The sequence below is a fragment of the Diadema setosum genome, chromosome 6 (genome assembly GCF_964275005.1).
Source record: "Diadema setosum chromosome 6, eeDiaSeto1, whole genome shotgun sequence".
NCBI lineage: Eukaryota > Metazoa > Echinodermata > Echinoidea > Diadematoida > Diadematidae > Diadema > Diadema setosum.
This window is the reverse complement of record NC_092690.1, coordinates 15,121,803-15,141,629: the sequence shown is the minus strand read 5'-3', so window position 1 is coordinate 15,141,629 and position 19,827 is coordinate 15,121,803. Positions and strand designations below refer to the sequence as shown.

Sequence of the window (19,827 nt, the reverse complement as noted above, 5' to 3'; positions counted from 1 at the left end):
CAAGAAAGTCATCTTCACTACGCGATCCCGAGCTATTAAGTGAAAGGACGACGTGGCCCCATGACTGGCAACGCGAATCCCCGAGGTGGCTTCTGATTGTCGGTGGAGGCTAACCGCTGTAAGTAGTTGGGTGACGATCATAGTAACAGCAGGGATGCCTACCCGAATAATGAACAGATAGCTAGCGACTATAATACGGTCACTTCTAGTCATGGCGTTAACACAGACACTCCCGACGACGTCTAGAGCCATAAAATGAAGGCAAGAGGGTGTTGCACACAACCACACTGATATGATGTATCCATATACTCTACGGCGAGTGACCCAGCGTCTGAAATGAAGAGGATATAGCACGGCCACAAAACGTTCGAGAGACATTCCTGTTAGCGTATAGATCGAGGAATGAATATTCAACCACATTAAATAGCGCGTGAAAACAAATCGGCAATAGAACAACCCCATGGCTGTATCTGGGACCCGAACGGCACGAGGTATGGGCATAGAGAACAGTGATGTCAAGAAGTCGGCTATTGCGAGCGCTCCAATGAAAATATCCGTCGAATGTTTGATCGCCCTTCTCTTGGCCAGCGCCAGAATGACAAGAAAATTTCCGATCATACCGATGACAGAAAATGCCATTTGTAGACTGTTCGACCAAGACCACATGAATGTCCAGATCCACAAAGGCTCATGAACTTCTTCAGAATCATCGAAGAAGACGGTCGTACCAATCATCTCTTTATCCAATCCCCAGTCATATTGAACACAGGGTGGGCGGTAGTCTGTCGTAACATTTCCTGACATTCTAGGTAGTGGCGATGAAGGCAGTTTTGTTTTTGTTTCCACCGAGATGTTCGAGACACTGATATCTTTTTGTTGACTTGGAGGCAAGTTGATGAACAAATGGATCACTGTCTGATACATGGCGCGCATCATCCACAGTGAGATCTCGTGCCGAGTCTATACACGGAAGATTATACACAACATATCAGATTACAAAAAAGAAATGAATAGACGAATAATTACACACAAATATAATTAGGTAAGCAGAAAGTTGTAAAATTTCAGACATCACTAATGCATTACATTACATCCAGTTTGTCTTAGATCGATTCAGACTAATCCATGTGAGGGTGAATGGATTTGCTGTGCACGCGTTGTCCATGAAATAAGTCCTTATTCATGGATTAAAGTCGGATGTTCTGTTACACAGTTCCTGTCATAGCAAACAAAGCTTCAAGCAGGTCGTTAAGGCAATATGTCGATTGTGTATTTGTATCTTGCTCACAGCAGACGAAGTAGCCTGCCTGGGAAATGATACGCCAGCTTAATCTACGAAACTAAATTTCCGTTTCTCTCTGGCTAAAGATGTACAGGAGATTCAACTAAGTTTTTATGTGGTAATACACGTGATACCTACATTGTAATACTCTATATTCACATTTCGTAACCTCAGAAAAAAACAAATGAATAAAGTGATATGTAAATATCATATGTAAAGAAAAGTGATTGATGCCTCAATCTATGAAACAGACTATAACTTGCATGCTTCCATGCAATATCTTTGTTAATTATATTAGTAGTTTAGCAGTGATTGATAGATGATGTCATAGACCGAATCCTGATTTAGAGGATCTTTTGTTGGCTTATCTAACTACAAATCTCAAGAAAAATAGAAAGTGATAATTATATCAACACAAGTCAACATGCATTTGCACTACGTATTGCCTTTAAACAGTTAGTCCAGCAAACAAACTAATGTCTCGTACAAGAGGCTAGCTTGGACCAGGTCACTTTGAGTTGGATAGATCCTAAATTTCTCCTCTTATTCTAAACGTCAGCAATCTCTACTTTGTAATTGTTGAGAATTCCATGTATATACGACACGTAAAAATGTACGAGAGCAAAAGAGACCTATATTGCGTAAATGCAATTTTCTCTCCGAAACGTAATACATGTACAATTTAATACAAAACGTTACATCGATTTCTTCTATAACTTACCGCAACACTGATAACCAATGACCAAGTATAGCGAAACATATTATTTTTTTTTTTTTTCGCGATGATCCTTGGTGTGAGGCAGCTTCAACTAGCTCGGGCTCTGTCAGACTCTAAAAATCGAGTCAATTATAAAGGATGTTGGATTTTCATGATCTCATTGCACATGCGCAGATCGTGACAAGACAAATACCAAAATGTAATATATCGAACTAAAAGAGGAGATCACAGTTCGCCACTGGACACATCATATCTATACGTCTGTATCGCTCGTCAGTCATTCTCCTCTCTGCCTCTTGTCCATAAGAAGAAAGTGAATTATAACTTTATAAATTTGTCCATTTCCTTCCTTTTTCTAAAGTTTGTTGAAGGAGAGGCTGTCAACAAACTAAACCCAATAATTCCCTCAACACGTATTCCATTTCAGTTTAATGTCTGTTAATAGTTGGCAAATTGTATCATCGACAGAATCTTGTTTTGGATTTTTTTTTTTGTTTTTTGTGGGCGTATCCAAGTATTCTGCAGAAAAAATATTAGGCACATTATGATATATATAAGAGGTAAGGAGAGAAAGGGAAAGAGAGAGGCAGGCCAGAAATGCTTGCAAACGGTACTCTGTATAGTTTCATTGTGTATTGTAATTCCCAAGAGCGACGAAGATTTTGAGTGCATAAAGATTAAGGCATTTCTTTACTAGTTGTAATGTACTAATGGTACTAATGCGTATTGACGTAGAAAATCGATTTAAAAAACATGAAATGAATAATTTAGAAAATTGTCTGTAGGGTAAAGACCTGCCTCTCTGCTTCTTATTTCTGACGTCTCCTTAGTTCTTACATCGCCTCGAAAGCAAATGACGATGTCAGCCTGAAAGTTTTCTTTTTCTCTATCACGTCTCCTACTTCCCCTATCGCATGTCTTTCCCGTATCTATATTATTTCCCCTTCTTTTTCCATGAATCAATCGATTTTGATATGAGATCCTAGCTAACGAGTCTTTGTCTATTTCTCTTTTTAATAAAACAAGTCGATTCTAAAGGTAATTGCTTATGTTTATGTTTCAAATGTAAGACTTCAAAGATATCAATGATAACATGTCACAAACCCTTTGAACTGAAAATGCTTTTGATGCTGTACTCTCCAGTGAACTATTCCATCTCACATGTCTATAATAATATTATGACTTATTCTGTGTATGATAGGTTTATCATCTGCTGGTTGTCACACATCAGGGGATAATGTCTATCCATGTGAACTTCTCTTGACTGAGAAATGTAACGTCAGGAATGCTGACTTGCAGTATACAATGATACATCCCCACCCCCAGATGCGGGATTACGTAAATTAGGAACCGGCAAATTGCGAGAACATAATAGTTCTAAACGGCTTCAAGAAAACTCCAGTGTTTTTTTTTTTTTCAGCTGAACAATATAACAAACTGAGAACAACAAGTACTACCTGCCTTGGCCCGCGGATGATTTTCTTATACAGGAGTTCACAGCAGTTCCAACAATTATCAAGTAGCTCTCTTAAAAAGTACTTCATAGTCTTTCATTTCATGCGTTCACATAGTAATATTCATTGTACATCTTGACAGTAATCAAATGGGATAACACAGATTCAAGTCGCTGGAACTACCGGTTCAACTTAAGTGTCACCCTCCGATGTAGAGTTGACCTTCACAAGCCAAATGAACTTTATAATTATGTACCACTGACATTGCATACCAAAGATTGTCGATATGGCTATGACAGAGTTTATGGTAGTCTTGTATACATACATCGTTTGGTTTAAAGGGAACGCAAACCCAAAGAACAATGCGGATTGAGTGAAAGCAGCAACATTGGTAGAACACATCAGTGAAAGTTTGAAGAAGATCAGACAATCGATGCAAAAGTTATGAATTTTTAAAGTTTTGGTGTTGGATCCGCTGGATGAGGAGACTACTAGATGATATGACGTATGAGTGGACAGCAATATAAAGAAAATATAAAGAAAATTCCACAAAAATCAATTTTTTTTTTTCATTAAAATTACAGATTCCATCAACTTGATTCTGACATATGTTAAGGGTAGCAATTATTCCCTCTGCTTTCTGAAAGCGGTTAGTCAAGTGCTCTTTTATAATGCTAGAAAAGTGAATTTTTGTTGAATCTCCTTTATATTTTCTTCGTATTGTTGTCCACTCATACGTCATAACCTCTAGTAGTCTCCTCATCCAGCGGTTCCAACACCAAAATTTTAAAAATTCATAACTTTTGCATCGATTGTCAGATTTTCCTCAAACTTTCACTGATGTGTTCTACCAATGTTGCTGCTTTCACTCAATCCACATTGCTTTTTGGGTTTGCGTTCCCTTTAAGTTTCACTGACGCATCTGTTAAAGCGGCATGTTCTATCGTTGTTGTTGTTGTTTTTTCATCAAATATTCGTTTAAACATCCTGGTCACGAGTAACATTGATTGCATCAATGTAATCAATGGCAGAGACAGAGTAATTGAAATATGTCGATCTCTCTCTCTTAAACACTTACAATAGTGGCTTCTTAGCATGAATCAGGCGAACAATTTTTCTCAGTGTCCGTGTGATGGCGCTGTACATCTCAAAAAGCCATCCGGTCAATCGCAGAGCGAAAACAAGAGCAACAGCCACCAAGGATGCTGCTTCAAAGAAGAGACGCATTTCAAAGAAAATGGAGCAAAATAAATTAATTTTTTTTTAAACGTCAGCAAATTGCATGATAAACCAGAAGATAAGGGAATGGTGATCGAGAGAAAGATGTCAATGAAGGCAGATTTTTGTCTCATAGCAGTATTTTGAAATACAGTAGTCATAAATCCATACTAACAAACTTTCCAAACGTGTTGGAATTCTATCAGCAGTGTTTCCATTAAATGACAAAGGTTGCAACGAGAATGCCAGAGAAAGATGATCTAATATACGGTCATAGAGATTGGGAGCATGTGTCGGATTATTTGAAATGTCACCAAAATGTGTTTCATATTGTTTTGTTCTTGTTGTTGTTGTTTTTTCTGCTACACGTGTATTGCATTTGAAATAAGCATGTAAGGACAATTATCTTATCTTACCAAAATACCATGCAGATTCTTTCAAATGCATATAACCTCATACATTTATCACCTACTGTAATATTGTGTGGGAAAATTCTGGTATTAGCAAAATAAACTCGATATTGTTGTTACGAAAACGTGCAAATAAGACTTATTACTGGTTCTCTCTACTTATAGCACGCTCTGAAAGTTTGTTTCGACTCTTAGAATTTCCGATATACATACATGGCAAACAACAATATTTATGTTTAAATTTATTAACAATCAGCTCTCTGAAATGTTTAAAGATTTCTGAGATTTCAGATGCAATATCTTCTGGCTGTTCATCAACATGAGTATGATCTGAACCAACTGGCCACCGCTCAATACATCCAAGGCAAGAGCAGACGGAGGAGAGGAAAGCATTTTCCTCTTTTTTTTTTTTTTTCACTGAAGGTTCAGGCTGGGACCAGTTGGAGGCATCAGACGCGATGGAGGATGTTGGACTACCACTATCATCATCAGAAGGAAGAGGAGGGATTGCAATTTTAGGGAAATCTTGAGGACTGATGATAGCGACACCAGGAGTACTTGGTGGTGATTTCTGTGCTTGCTTGGCAGGTTGCTTTCTTCTCTTTGGGGACATTTTCACAGCCAGAACATCCGAGACTGTCACTGCTCGAAATTATTTGGTGAAGTGTGCGTCAGCCGAGATCCGTCACGTGGTTGCCGCAGTATCGCTTTGCAAATAATGTTGGGCATTCGCTGGTCTGTATTCGTTTTGTCTGGTCAGCATTCGTTGGATGGCCTGTACGCATTCGCTTTCACTCGTTACTTTATCCGCTCGTATCACGGTTAGCATAATGAACAATGCTCACCATTCGTTAGGTGAACGTTCGAAAACTACATTTTGCTCGAGAATTCGAGCAGATTCGAGCGTATTCGGACTTTGCCACATTGTACTCCCGTTAGCATAATGCATGTTTTGCATGGGGACGTGGGGGCCCGGGGGCCCGGGGTTGGGAGTACATTGTGGCACCTTCAAAGGGGGTGCTTTTTTCGATTACACAGATATTGTAGAACAATGTCTCCGATTTCAACTCCATCACATTTCTTGAATATAAAGGTGTCCTTGCTATGTAAAGTACGGCCGAAACGACTTTTTAAACCGTTCATGTAAACGCTTAAGGCCGTGTCACATCTTTCCGGGCAAGCCTTGCGTGCGACTTGCGAAGAACAATTTATGCTACCCGGAGGTTCCCGCAGATGAGCCGCACATGATAGTACCTAGCACGTATTATATCTCACCCGTAGTTACCCGGAGTTGTGCACGCAGGTCCTATTTACCCGCAGCCAAAAAAGGCCCTGTCACACCTTTCTGGGCAAGCTACGCGGGCTTGTTGCATATGGGGATTTTCCAGCACACAGGACAATATTTTGCGGGCGGATAAGGGTTTGGGTGAGTTTCGTGTGCGTCCTACATGCTGGATCCGTGCTAGGTACGTTGTACGTGCATTCCATGCGACCTGCGTATCAGACGTATGGATGGCGAGTGAGGGCTGACAACTTGGTGAAGAAATCCCTCCGAAGGAATTGATATGGCAGAACTCCCACAGAATGCCATTATCTTGCATAGATGCACAGGTGCATAGATCCACGGGCAACCTACGTACTTCAAGCGGGTCAACTGCTTGTGACTTGCAGCAGCTACGGGCATCCTAGTGGTTTTCTGCGTCGGCCTCTGAGGGCAATCCCCGCGACTCACCCGGAAAAAGTTTTGGTCATGCTCAAAACTTTGCTGCGGGTCAATCGGACTTGCGTGCGTAATGTGGTAATGTCAGGTGCGGGCCAACTGCGGAGAGCTCCGGGTTTCCCCGCAAGTCAAGCCATAAAACTTCCCAAGATACGGTATATGCTGCTACGGTAAGATGGGCATGCTCAAAACTTGTTCCAGGTGAGTCGCGGGGGTTTGCCAGCAGAGGTTCACGCAGAAAACCAGTAGGAGACCCTTCTGGCAGCACGTCGCAGGCAACTCCAACGCAGGTACTTCGCAGTATCCGTAAGTCGCTCGTAACAGAAAACGGATGGGTTTCAAAGCTCTTACGCATGCAGGTCACTCGGAATACACTCATGTAGAAGGTAAGTAGCCCGTGTCTAGCAGGTACACTGTAAGACACAAGTGCGAAACTCGCAAACATTCTTGTCCGCCCGCAGAAAATTCTCCTGGGTGCTGGAAAATCCCTAATCGCAACAAGCCCGCGTAGCTTGCCCGGAAAGGTGCGACACGGCCTTTAAGGCCCTGTCACACCTTTCCGGGCAAGCATTGCGTGTGATTGAGAGCAATTTTTGTTACCCTTAGATCCCCGCAGATGGACCGCACATGACAGTACCTAGTAGCACGTATCTCGCCCGAAGTCGCCCAGAGATGCGCACGCAAATCATTTTTACCCGTAGCCGCACCTTCCTGGGCAAGTTACGCGGGTTTGTTGCGTGTTGGGATTTTCCAGCATACCGGACAATAGTAATTTCTGAGAGCGGACAATGATTAAGGCGAGTTTTGCATGTGTCTAACTTGCTGGACGCGTGCTACTTAATCTAAGTTGTACTTGCGGATATTCTGTGTGACCTGCGTGTCTGGGGGGCTGAAAAGAAATTCCTCTGACGAATATTCATTTGGCAGAGGTCTCAAAGAATGTAATAATCCTGGCCGTCTCCGTCAAGCCATCTCCGGGGACCTCCGGGTAGTAAAAATTGTTCCCCGAAAGTCACAAGCAAGGCTTGCCCCGGAAAGGTGTGACGGGCCCTTTAGCATGCTCAAACTTGTTCCGGGTGAGTTGCGGCCATTGCCCGCAGATGTCCAGGCAGAACAAGAGTATAGAAGGGCCGTAGCGGTAGCACCTTGCAGGCAACTCCCACTCAACTAGCCCGTAACTAGAACGTGAGTAGAACGTAAGTAGCACACGCCCAGCAGGTAAGACGCAGATGAAACTCGCCAAAATCCTCATCCACCTGCAGAAAATTACCCTGCGTGCTAAAATCCATACACGCAACAAGCCCGCGTTGCTTGCCCGGAAAGGTGTGACAGGACCTTTATAGACCAACGATATTCGTATTGGTACATTGTATACAGTATACTGTAGATAATGCCGTGAGGGTAGGGTGACTTTGGACATCTCCCACAGGGTTGCTTTGAATGTTCACCCTATTCACTACATTGATATCGTATAAAAATGCCCATTTTAACATTTCCATGACATTTCATATAAATATACCGGCAAGTGTATTATATTAAGCGAAACGATTTTAAAAGCATGCATGTTGTCGCGTTGGTATAGAATGCGTGTTTTTGCATAAGGGGCCGTAAGCATAGGTGTAAATTTGGGCAATAAGCCAGTTCGGGGGTCCACTTTGAGCATGAGCAGAAAAAGGTCATCTGTACCAGCAGAGCATGGTGGTTTTTATATTCACTGAGATAAGCATCTGTGATGTAATGATTATTCAAGTGATCCCTGTAAGTGGTGCTTGCCAGCACATCTACCTGACAGCAAAAGCGGTGTCTGACAATATCAATAGAAAGAGATTGTTAATACATTCAATGCAAAATAATGAAATGGATGCTTACCAAAATGCCAATGGAAGGATCATTCTGGTCACCTGGTCTATGTAAGTTCATCCTTTGTTTGAACATGACTGATGAATTCCATAAATTGTTATGTTGGGCAAGTTTATGCCTTTTGTCGCTTGAAACTAGCGGAGTGCCTAATCAACTGAGAAAGAAGCGTAGGTCATTTATTTGTACCCATGTGCCCATGAGCTAACCCCGAACTGGCTTATTCCCAAGGTTTTGACCTTGAATGTGAATCCTTTTGGCTATGCATGTATTCATACTGTAGAGCAATATCTCCTTTATCATTCCCGTTACATTTCTTGAAAACAAATGTGTCTTTGCTGTACGACAGGAACGACTTTATTACGGCATGTACCCATGGAGCATAATATGTATTCGCGTTGAATGATATTACATGTTTGTTTGTGTGTGTGTGTGTGTGTGTGTGTGTGTGCGTTTTAATATTACCGTGGGGGTGGGGTGATTTGGGCACATCCCACACGGTTGCCTTTGAATGTTCACCCTTTTACTATATAGATATTGTAGAGCAGTGTCTCCTCTATCATTTTCCCAAACATGTCATGAAAATAAAAGTGCCTTTACAAGGCAGTCGAACGATTTTCTACAGGCATGTACGCTTGGAACAACTGTAAATTTGCGTTGATTGATTATAATGCACGATTTAAATGACCCTTGAGTGTAGGGGTAGCTTTGGGCACTTCCCAAGAGGTTACCTTTGAATGTTAATCCTTTTGACAATGTATATTGTAGAGCAATGTCTCCCATATTAATCTCATGTCATTTCTTGAAAATAACGGTAACCATATATCTCATACTCAACTGTATGTTTTCTATTACCGTGAGGGTGGAGATTATTTTGCCATCTCCTACACATGGTTGACTTCGTAATCGTGAATCCTTGTCCCTTGATCGATATTGTAGAACAATGTCTCTTCTAGAAATTCATCGCATCTTAAAGGAAATAAAATACGGTACAGTAATCATTAAACATGTACCTCTTATACTCAACAACAAGGCAATATTTGGTCCACCCCCTTTTCCTTTTCTTTTACTTTGCTGCTTGACCCTTCGCCCATATTATAACATATCCAATCATTTTCTTAGAAGTGCTGACCATCAACACTTTCGCGCTTCATCACCTGCACACGCACTCACTGGCACCACTCCTGTTTACCAAGTAATTGTATAAAACTGGATTTACACGCACTTTAACATGGCCCATCTGTATTAGTGTTCAAGTACTACAATAAAAAATGGTAATTTAACTCTGGCTGTCCGTCTGTTCAAGCACGGCTTATAACGGCGGCCCTCTGCATCATATGTATATATTTTATATTGTACTGTGAATTAAGTCATTATTGGCCATATAAACATTTTGTATGTTATTTAACGTTTCATTTGTCTTTACATACAAAATATGACTTACTATGTAATATGTCAATAATTTTCAGAATTGTATTTGTGTAATTGAACCTGCCTTTGTTATTTTTGTTATTCTGAAAGAAAATATGAAATGCAGAAAATAAAATCTTTTCAAAAAAAAAAAAGAAAAAAAAGTGTGTTCCTGTATGGCAGGAACGACTTTTTAAAGGTATGTACGCTTAAAACAGCTGTCTCCGCATTGGTATAGCATGTTTTGAATAACTGGGCCGTGAAGATTGGGGTAAATTTGGGGCACCCTCCTATGGGTTGCCATTGAACATGGACCTAAGACCCCGTTTACAGTGCGAGGCCGGGCTCGGCCGCGGCTCGGCCGCGGCCGAGTCCGGCCTCAATTGCGCGGCCGAGCCTCGCAATTTTGTCCGTTTACACTGCTGGGCTCGGCCGCGCTTTTGATTCAAACCTTTCAATATTTTGTCGTAGTGGCGCTCTGCTTGTAAACAAATGCAATTTGGTATTGTCTGGTTTTCAGACCCTTTGCCAAATGAATTCCGTGGCGACGAAGTCGCCGTTCGGGCAAAGGCCTTTGCCGAAGGAAAAAAAAAATCCTTTGCAGGACAAAACCACCTTAAACTATACTAGTTTTCGACGTTGAGGGGGTTAATATCCTGAATAGCGAAAGATACAGGCAGAGGGTTTGGAAGCCAGACTAAAATTGGCCGCGCAATTGGCCGCGCATTTGGCCCAGTTTGCGTTTACACCAAGAAGAGGCAGGGCTCGGCCGCGGCTCGGCCGCGGCCGAGACCACCTCCAGAGCGAGGCCAAATGCGAGGCCAAGTTTGGCCTCGCATTTGGCCTTTTGCGCGTTTATACTGAAGCGGGGCTGGGCTCGGCTGCGGCTCGGCCGCGGCCGAGCCTCGCACTGTAAACGGGGTCTAATACACATGGACATTCATCGTATCGTTAATTAATTCATGCACCCGCACAACTCAAAAGCGCCACAAAGACATTTTTAGCAAGCTTCACTGCTTTGATCCCATGATCGTCACCGCCAGCAAGCCGAGAGAAGAACAAGACGGAGATTCGAGAAATCTAAAACTAAATACGCAGAAGAAAATAACTCACAAAAATCAAGTGAAGTGAATGTGCAGTTGTGGTGTGTGTTAGGAAATCATACCTCAAACAATTTCGCTTGGAAGAAGCAGGCAGTTTTTAAAAGAAAGCTAACATTTTGGCAGAATGATTGTCATTTGTGATCTCAATATTTCACTTTTCTCCAGCTTAATATTCCAGAGCAAAAAGGGATGGTAATGGTAGAGAACAGACATATCTTGCCATTAGGCAAGGTCTTATGCGTGTGCGAAAATTTGCGAATCAGCAATTACCCATCTTTTGACACAAAATTTGTAATGATCTTAGGTTTGCTGCTCCTCATCATCTGTATGTTTATTCAGAGACATTTCTGTCTGAAAAAGGCACATCAGCGAAACAAAGACTGAAATGAGGGAAACGAGTCTTTTGTTAGTGACGATACATGATTACACAATCGATATTGTCAAGACACCTGAATGTACTCATCAAGATGTACATAATCAGGTGTTGGTGACGATCAGTATATCAAAGAAAGACTGCCATGAATAGTCCATGTTATATTAGGTCAATGCCACTGAATGTGCACGCTTTTTGATATAATCAGATGTTGTAGAAAAATGTCTTCGCTATCTATGCCATTATATTTCACGAAAATAAAACTGTCTTTGCTAGACATACGTACGATTTTTAAAAGCATACTTTAGAACAACTAATACCGCGTTGGTTAATGTAGGTTTTATAACGGGTGTGGGGCTTGGGATAAATTTGGGCACCTGACTAAAAATGCCTTTGACTCTTACAGGGAGCCCCTTTCCAGAAATTTCACTAGACTAAAACTGGCTAGCTTTTTTAATCAAAAGTTTGTTCAAAAGGACTATATGTTTTCTGAGGATGAAGTTACATAAATGAAAAACAAATAGATCTTGACTCTATAACTTTTGAATTGTATAACGACTACCTCGGTCTTTCTAACCTATTGAGTATATCAATAGGTACAGACGACATGAAATAAAAGCGTACCTTCAACCTCATACAAGCACATGTTCATTGCTGTGATGGGATATGTCGACATGAAACCATGGATTCAAACAAGAAGACTTTTCGATAATCCATATGATCTTGACGGAAAATATGAACAACATGAAATAGTGTTCAATTGTTTGAATGAATGGGCTTGCATTGTGAGGTGCGTAGACGTGCAAAGAGCTTGCGATATCACTATGACAATTGTGAGAGTCTAAAGGAGGACGAATCCAGACGATGAAACAGTCAATCCACCCGCTCCGAATCGTCGAGCAGCTATACTCGGTTCCTAATCAGCTCTTAGCTACATACAGAAAGAATAAAAACTGAACTTCTCAGGACTAACATGGTGAAACATCACGGCTCTTTCATCATGTGTAACATGTGGTGAACTCTTCTAGCTTAGCTGTTATAGTTCTAATGAGGTTCACTTGAGAAAAGATGAGCACACGAAAGTTTCGACAATAATTGTCACTCTCAAGATGCACGTGAACAAAAATCATAACACCACTGCACTAATAAACTATATTGATCCATAACACTGTTATATAACGCGAGGAAAACAAAAAACACGAGTATGGCAGGTATTGTGGTCCTCCGCAGAATTTCACTTTTTTAGGTCAGACTGTGGAGTCACTCATTTATTTCCAAGGAACCAAGCTTGTCAAGAGCAATGACAAAGATGGATCAGCAGGTGCAACATGATCCAAATGATCGCAAGCAGTATAGTCTTTATAGGCTGAACCTGTAGTGTTCTTTATCGTGACGCTTACTATAGGATCTTTACTTTCATTCAATGGTTTCTCCCTATATAGCATGCAAAGTCGGAGAAATCCCCGTACTCAAAATGAAAATCCGCAGTGTTTCGTCAAGAAAGTGAAACCTGATGATGAGACCCTCCCTCAGAAATTAATAATAGAAAATGAGCTCGGGTTTCTTGACATCTGAAACTTACTGCGGATTATTATTCATGGGCCATGTTAAGAAATATCAATAGTATATCCCCTGTATATAGGCCCCTAGAAATGGGAGCTTGTGTAATCTTACAACGGCTGTATATAATCTATATTTGCTTGAGAAATTCAACAAAACTCCAGCAGCTTCCAGAGAACCTATAGAATCTGCATGAATCAAATGACAAATCGTTAAATTTCAATAGCGAACGGAGCCCGCATAGTACCTTGATGTGCACGTCTCTACTTTGACCTAGTAACCCTTTGCTCGAAAATAAAGATTGCTACATTAAATGGAACAAGAACCACAACAATTAAGATAATGCAACATTTGTAGGCATGCTCCAACCATACCGCATGCAGTCAGTAATGGGACTATTCCTCACCTGCGTGACGAGTGGCCGACACTGAACCTGCAATCAAACCTGTATAGGGTTTGCACAAACGAAACATTTCTTCACTTGAAACTAGTTCTGCTTTATAAACCTATATTGAAGGCATTATAACTAGTTCATCATACATCACCCAACCGAATATATCGCGTTCTTAATGTCATAATTCAAGTTGGAAACGGCAGCAGGAACAGGTGGACTCGGATGTCGAAACATACCGGTACACATAAGCACACCAAAGTTTGATTTTAAAGAACCTGCCACTCACCATTGGCTGCATGGTTGTAGAAGGTACAAATCCTGCAACTGGATATGCTATAAGTGACTGCAAGTTGATAAAATCAGTGAATGTATCTTGGATAGGGTTCTATAGACCACCGACTCCAGAAAGATGATGTTATTTTCATAAGGTTGTTGAACTCGATCGGTCCTGTTATGTACGTACAGCAACATACTGAAGTATTGGCTTGTTGCCAAAGTGTGCTGCGTTGGCTATGCCGATGAATTAAACCACTATTCAAACTACAATATGGGAGACTTGTGAGACAACTTGAGAGACGCGCAAGCAAACTGAACAAAATTGTTTTAATTGTTGATAACCATCTGCATGTATGGTGCTAAACGTGTGCTTCTGGAACAATTTGTGTAGGCCTATGCCAAAATATACTCTGTGAAATCTATGCCCCAGAGTCGATCCCTGTACCGATAATAACAAATACCTGCTGATCACTTAATGAATTCCAGCAGTTGAGAGTCATATTCATGTGATTCTATTTATTCTACAGAAAAAGCTGGATGACATTGCGTTTACTGTTGGTCTGTAAATTGTTCGTCGAATCTCTTGAAAGGAAAAAGAAAAAAACACCCATATATATGTATATATGTATATATGATGGCCTACAATGATATATTAATTATAGAGAGATGGATGAAAGATATCTATAACATATATATATATATATTTCATATGTTCACATATAGGGCCTAATACCCGCCAGTGCAAATGAAGTCCTATAAAGTTCTTGTTTTGAAATGTTTGTGCAATAAGCCTACTTAAATATGCGAGGTCGACATTCGAAATTCTATCATATTCCAGTAGGTAAATTGAAAGTGGAAACCAGGCACCAGGAAATTGTGAAACGAAAGCTCCAGCTGAAGAAACTGCCCAAGCAGGCCTATGGCATCGTGCTGTGTGCCCTTTAGAGGCCTTATGAAAAATCTGTCATGAAAAAGATCTGTCAACATGTACGTGGTAGGCCTATTTAATGATATCTACTCTGGTACGTGTGTAGTTTCCTGTGCACTTTTTCAATCAGCGCACCCTTTGCTTAGGTGGGATCATTTAATGCCCCGAGAACGACTCGAAGCTGATGATGCAGGGATGGGGTTAAGGGTAAGAATCATTCGATTAGTGTGATCACTGTACATGTAAAACATTTCTTAAAATTTATATTGGATCGAATTCGACCGGTACGTGCGAATAGAGTTGCGATTGCAACTCGGGACGGTCGCTTCCGATGAATTGAACTTCTCGAGACGTGGTTGTGTTGTCTTCGATTATGGGGTGGATACATTTCCCACCATTGCCCTTTTCCCCTCTTGTCATCACCCCCGGTTTGTTTTTTTTTTTTTCTTCTTCTCTCTCCCCCTCTCTCTCTCTCTCCCTGTCCCTCACACACAGGCTACACAAACGAAACACAAGTTTACACACACCCCACACAAAATGGAGCGTAGCACACCAGCCTCGTCTGTAGACGAGACTGGATTCAGAGGACATACGGAAAGAGGGACAAAATAAGAAAGGGACAAAGAGAAAACTGCAGCACGCATGCGCATGAGAGCGACGGCCTCGCTCGCAGTGTATAATTGCATGCATGCAGAATACGCAGCCTCTCCCTTTCAGCCTTTGAACTCAGCAGCCACGTTGATGGAACTAGCAGATGAGATTCGTACTAGAATTTGAAGATATCAGAGGCTTCCGTAAATTTCCGGATTAGAATCGTTGGATTGTTCATCTTATTTCCTGGATGCTCATATGTAATACAACCCATTCGTAAACTGGTAAGTGACAGAATTTTATACAATTTTAGAAATGTCCGCAGTGTATGTTATGTATTCATCGTCACGTCGAGCGTACGTTGTACACGCAGCCTTTGCCGACGTGCTGTTCATGTCTCGCACGCTCTGTGTAGCTAGCTGCTTTAGATACAATATCATGCTGCATGCATGTAGTCGTAAGCCTCGAACAGCGAACGAGTGCGAGTCGGGGTTTTTTCCTTGTTCCCTTGTTCGCGGTGATTTGTTTTCTTCGTGTTTTGCTTTGCGTGTAGGTCGTAACGTGATGGATGGGCTGTGCAGAGAGATTCGGTCAGTACAGTACTGTACTGCTCGCGTTGCGCACTTCACCGAAAGCTCGATCGGAAAATATCCTGATCTCGAAAGGCTTGCACCCGCTTGATGGACGTCCATGAACACGTTAGACTCTACGTCCAATGCGTCAATGGCAATAAGATGTGCGTCGTAAATCTGAGAGCAGCATGCATGGTATGGCAAAGTTCATTTCTACAGTACATGCATTAGCTGCGTGCTTCATAGCTCGAGCAGGCCTTTTTCCAATCACAGTTCGACTGCACTATCTGCGCTTTGTGGCATGGCAGAAGAGAAAAACTAGCGTAGGGCCTACTGCCAAAGACGTGGAAAGAACTCGAGGCACACATACAGCTTGTACAAGTTAAGTTCAAGTAGCTGTATTATGTGCGGAAGGTTCGGGGGGGGGGGGGGTGGTGGCGTGGCCCACTCATCAGCTAACAAGCCAAAATAAATAAATAAATAAATAAATAAATAAAAGGTCTTCAGCGTAACTTCTGTCTGGTGCCACATCCGGGTTTTTTCAGCTGACAAGGACAAAAAAAAAAAAGGCTTTCCCGCGCTCACAATTCAACAAGGTTTCATTTTTTTTTTTAACCTGGTTAGTACTGCATGCACTTTCGGGGGAAAAAAGTTTGTTTTGTTTTGTTTTGTTATGTGTGTTGTTGTTGTTGTTTTTTTTTTTTGGAGGGGGGGGGGGGGCCCAAAGTACGAGTGGTGATGCTTAGAACCATGTAGGCCTACTGTTCCTATAGATTTTATGCATGGTGCAAAAAAAAAAAAAGGGGGGGGGAGCAGAAAAATTAACTGTCAAAAATATAATTCGCCATTCGTTTCATGATTCCAAACTGTTGTCTGTAGATCGATGTAGGATTGCTCTTTCAACAAATATGAAAAACTCAAGATTGACTAGGTTGACCCATTTCACCTATTTTTAGTTCCCACACAAGTGGTCCTACAGGAAAAAATGCTACTTTCATATTTGTATATTGATATAAATATTCATATCAGATCATGTGGCCATACTTTCGAGCCCAAGATGAGCTGGATGTTCACAGAAATCACTGTACCACTACACAATGTGTTTGTTACCTTTACTTCATGCATTAGAGTATTGGTGGTTTGGAAGCATGCATGAGGAAAGCATCACAGTGATGTTATTTATACTGCAGGGCAGTCAGTTGGCTCAGTCGGTAGCGCGTCTGCCTCCAACCAAAGCGACCCGGGTTCAAACCCAAGTCTGGACTGAGCAATGTTGTGTGTAATCATACCGTCCCCTCTACTAGCAAGAGGCAAAACACTCTGTCCCTCGGATAGGACATAAAATGGAGGTCCTGTGTATGAGAGAGTAACAACTCATGCACGTAAAAGATCCCGCTTCATTCATTCATCGCAAAGAGCAGGGTGTTTAACTCGATGAAGTGGTCCCGCCTCACATTTAACTGGACGCCATGGAAGACCAGCTTAGCATAGCTGAATAAAATGGGCTATCCAGCCATCTTCTCAGATGGAAATGAACAAACAAAAACTAATCATTATGTTTGATGAAAGGTTTATGTGAAAGAAGGGGAAGGACTACCAGTTCCTTTTTCATTCCTCTGTAGTCAGGGATATAAGGGTACATAGGAGTTGCCAAACTGTTGCGTGATGTACACAGGCTATGGAGGGGCAAAACAAGGTAGGGAAGGAATTACCACAACTGGCAAATCCCTCTTGGGATCTTTGAAGGATGTGTAGGAATTAGTTCAAGAAAGCAGCATTTTACATTTTTATAAAGCCTGCATTTTATCAGGAGGGTCACTGGCACATTTCTCTAAAATACCCCATCTTAACAGACTTTACTCCTACAATGTACCCACTCCAGAGTCTAAGCATTCTCCGGAAAAGAAACACCAGGTAACATTCCACAGATACATGTAATTAAAACCTGGGGTGAACGATTAATGCGCACTGTCTTAACAGGCATTGCTCGCATACCTTTTCTGATATGTTACTAAAAAGTAAACTCACCTGTCCTTGGTCAATTCATTGATACACTGGAAATGGAGACATATCAAGATTGTTGGCATTGCAGTAGCATACTATTTATACTGTGCTCATTTACATACAGTGGAGGCATTCATTATCAACAGACATTTGAATTACAATTTTCTCTTTTGAAACACATGTTTACCCTATGTTAATCATTTTGCTCCTTGTTTCTTAAGAATATAGTAAATTCAGAAATTATAAATCATAATATCAGCAACATTGGTTATACCCAGAATGTCAGCAGTGGTACATTGTACCAGTGTTACAAAATTCTGTTCAACCCACTGAACTCATTAGTAGCTTAGCATAATACAGCTGTATGCAGGATTTATGTGGCAGCATTGGCAGTGCTGGTCACATGACTTCTAGCTAAGGTGATATCATTTGGTATCTTCAGGTAAGATATCCCTCGAGAGTGTCCTCTGGAGGCTACCCCAAAGTCTTCCCTGGGCAGTCTAGGGTAAAAATTACCTTGAGGTCCTCTGGAGACTACAAGGAGGTTGTTTAACACTGCTTTAGTGTTAAAGGGATGGTGTAGGGAATTAAGTATTGGTTGAGGCGAGGATTAAGCTTTTAACATTTTGTGAGATGTTTAGAAACCATTTTATAAAATGTTCAAGAGCATACAATTCTAAGGGGAATTGAAAGTTTGATGAAAATCGGTTTTGAAATAACTGCGATATCCAAAAAGAAGGCAAAACAAAGAGATCCTGAATAAAAGTTATGGCCTGTCACATTTTATTAGGATTGCTTTTTTTTGGTGAAATCTAAGTCATTTCAAGACCAATTTTCATCAAATAAACTTATCTTTCATAATTCACAAGAGGTTCCTAATTTTCTCACAGACACACAGACACACACAAACAAAATTGGAACTTGCACCCCCATCTTAACGAAAACTGTACCATCCCTTTAACAGACTTTTAAAGTACATTTATGTTTCAATATTCTCTGAGCTTTTGCCATAGGCTACCCTGACTTCTGTGATATGTTAAGACATGGTATTTGAAGTGAGTGATTACAGGTTGACAAGGTTAAAAGATTGAGTCTTTCTCTCGTCAATCATTATTTAAGTGATACTTGGCCAGAATCTCCAATTATTTTAGAATGTATCGATAAGTTTAACATATTCTTGGCAAAGAGATTGCACAATAGCTATTGCTCAATGTAGGCTTCCCCCAGGTGGTCATAGAGCCATACTATGCATGTTCTAGATTCCTAGAGACACCCCTTAAAGGATGGGAATGGTTAAGGATTGTGACCCCCATCACAGGCTTTTGGAAGGGAAGCCTGCTAGTGTACAAGCAGTGTATGTAGACCTACTTGTAAGCAGCATGACATTCATGCAGTGCGTGTAACGCAATGTCCTGCGAAAAGAAGGCCTTGTGTTAATACAGTGAAGAAACTTTGAGCTCTTGCAGCTCACCACTGATCATGTTTATGAGTGTCAAATTTCATCAGCTCTTTTAACCTGATGAGCATTAGTACTATAGTGCAGCATGGATGCTTAGAAAAATGCAAATTTAATAAAGGTCTTACTATGTCACAACGTACAATCTCAGCTTTGGAACCAGGATTTGCCAGCTGATATTGCAAATAGACCAATACACTGAGTGCAGGTCAATGTTGAATAACATCAATTGGAAACGGGCTGCATGACAGCAATGGTGGGTACAGGGTGAAGAGGAAAGTAAGAAAAAAAAAGAAAAAAAGAATGAAAGACACAAAATCTGACTCGTCGTGAATAATCAACACTTTTTGTTTTGTTTCTCATATTGCTTTTAGTTTTTAATCCATATCAAAATTTAAATTCATTTTTCAGTTGGTTATGTAAAAAGTCAAATATTTGGAGGATAGTTTTGATAAAATGCAAACCAGGATTGATATACAGTAACAGATTGTGTGCATATTT

At 41.0% G+C, this 19,827-nt stretch overlaps 2 protein-coding genes across 2 annotated transcripts in view; one reads left to right on the top strand and one right to left on the bottom strand.

The window, feature by feature from the left end:
- LOC140229440 (dixin-like) overlaps positions 1-19,827 on the bottom strand; it is a 236,782-nt gene that overhangs the window by 192,537 nt on the left and 24,418 nt on the right. The window lies entirely within an intron of this gene.
- Positions 15,432-19,827, top strand: part of LOC140229441 (uncharacterized) — a 50,249-nt gene continuing 45,853 nt past the window's right edge. Inside the window, exon 1 of the mRNA XM_072309695.1 lies at positions 15,432-15,578. The gene's annotated coding sequence lies outside the window, so the exon portion shown is untranslated. The remainder of the gene's footprint in view (positions 15,579-19,827) is intronic.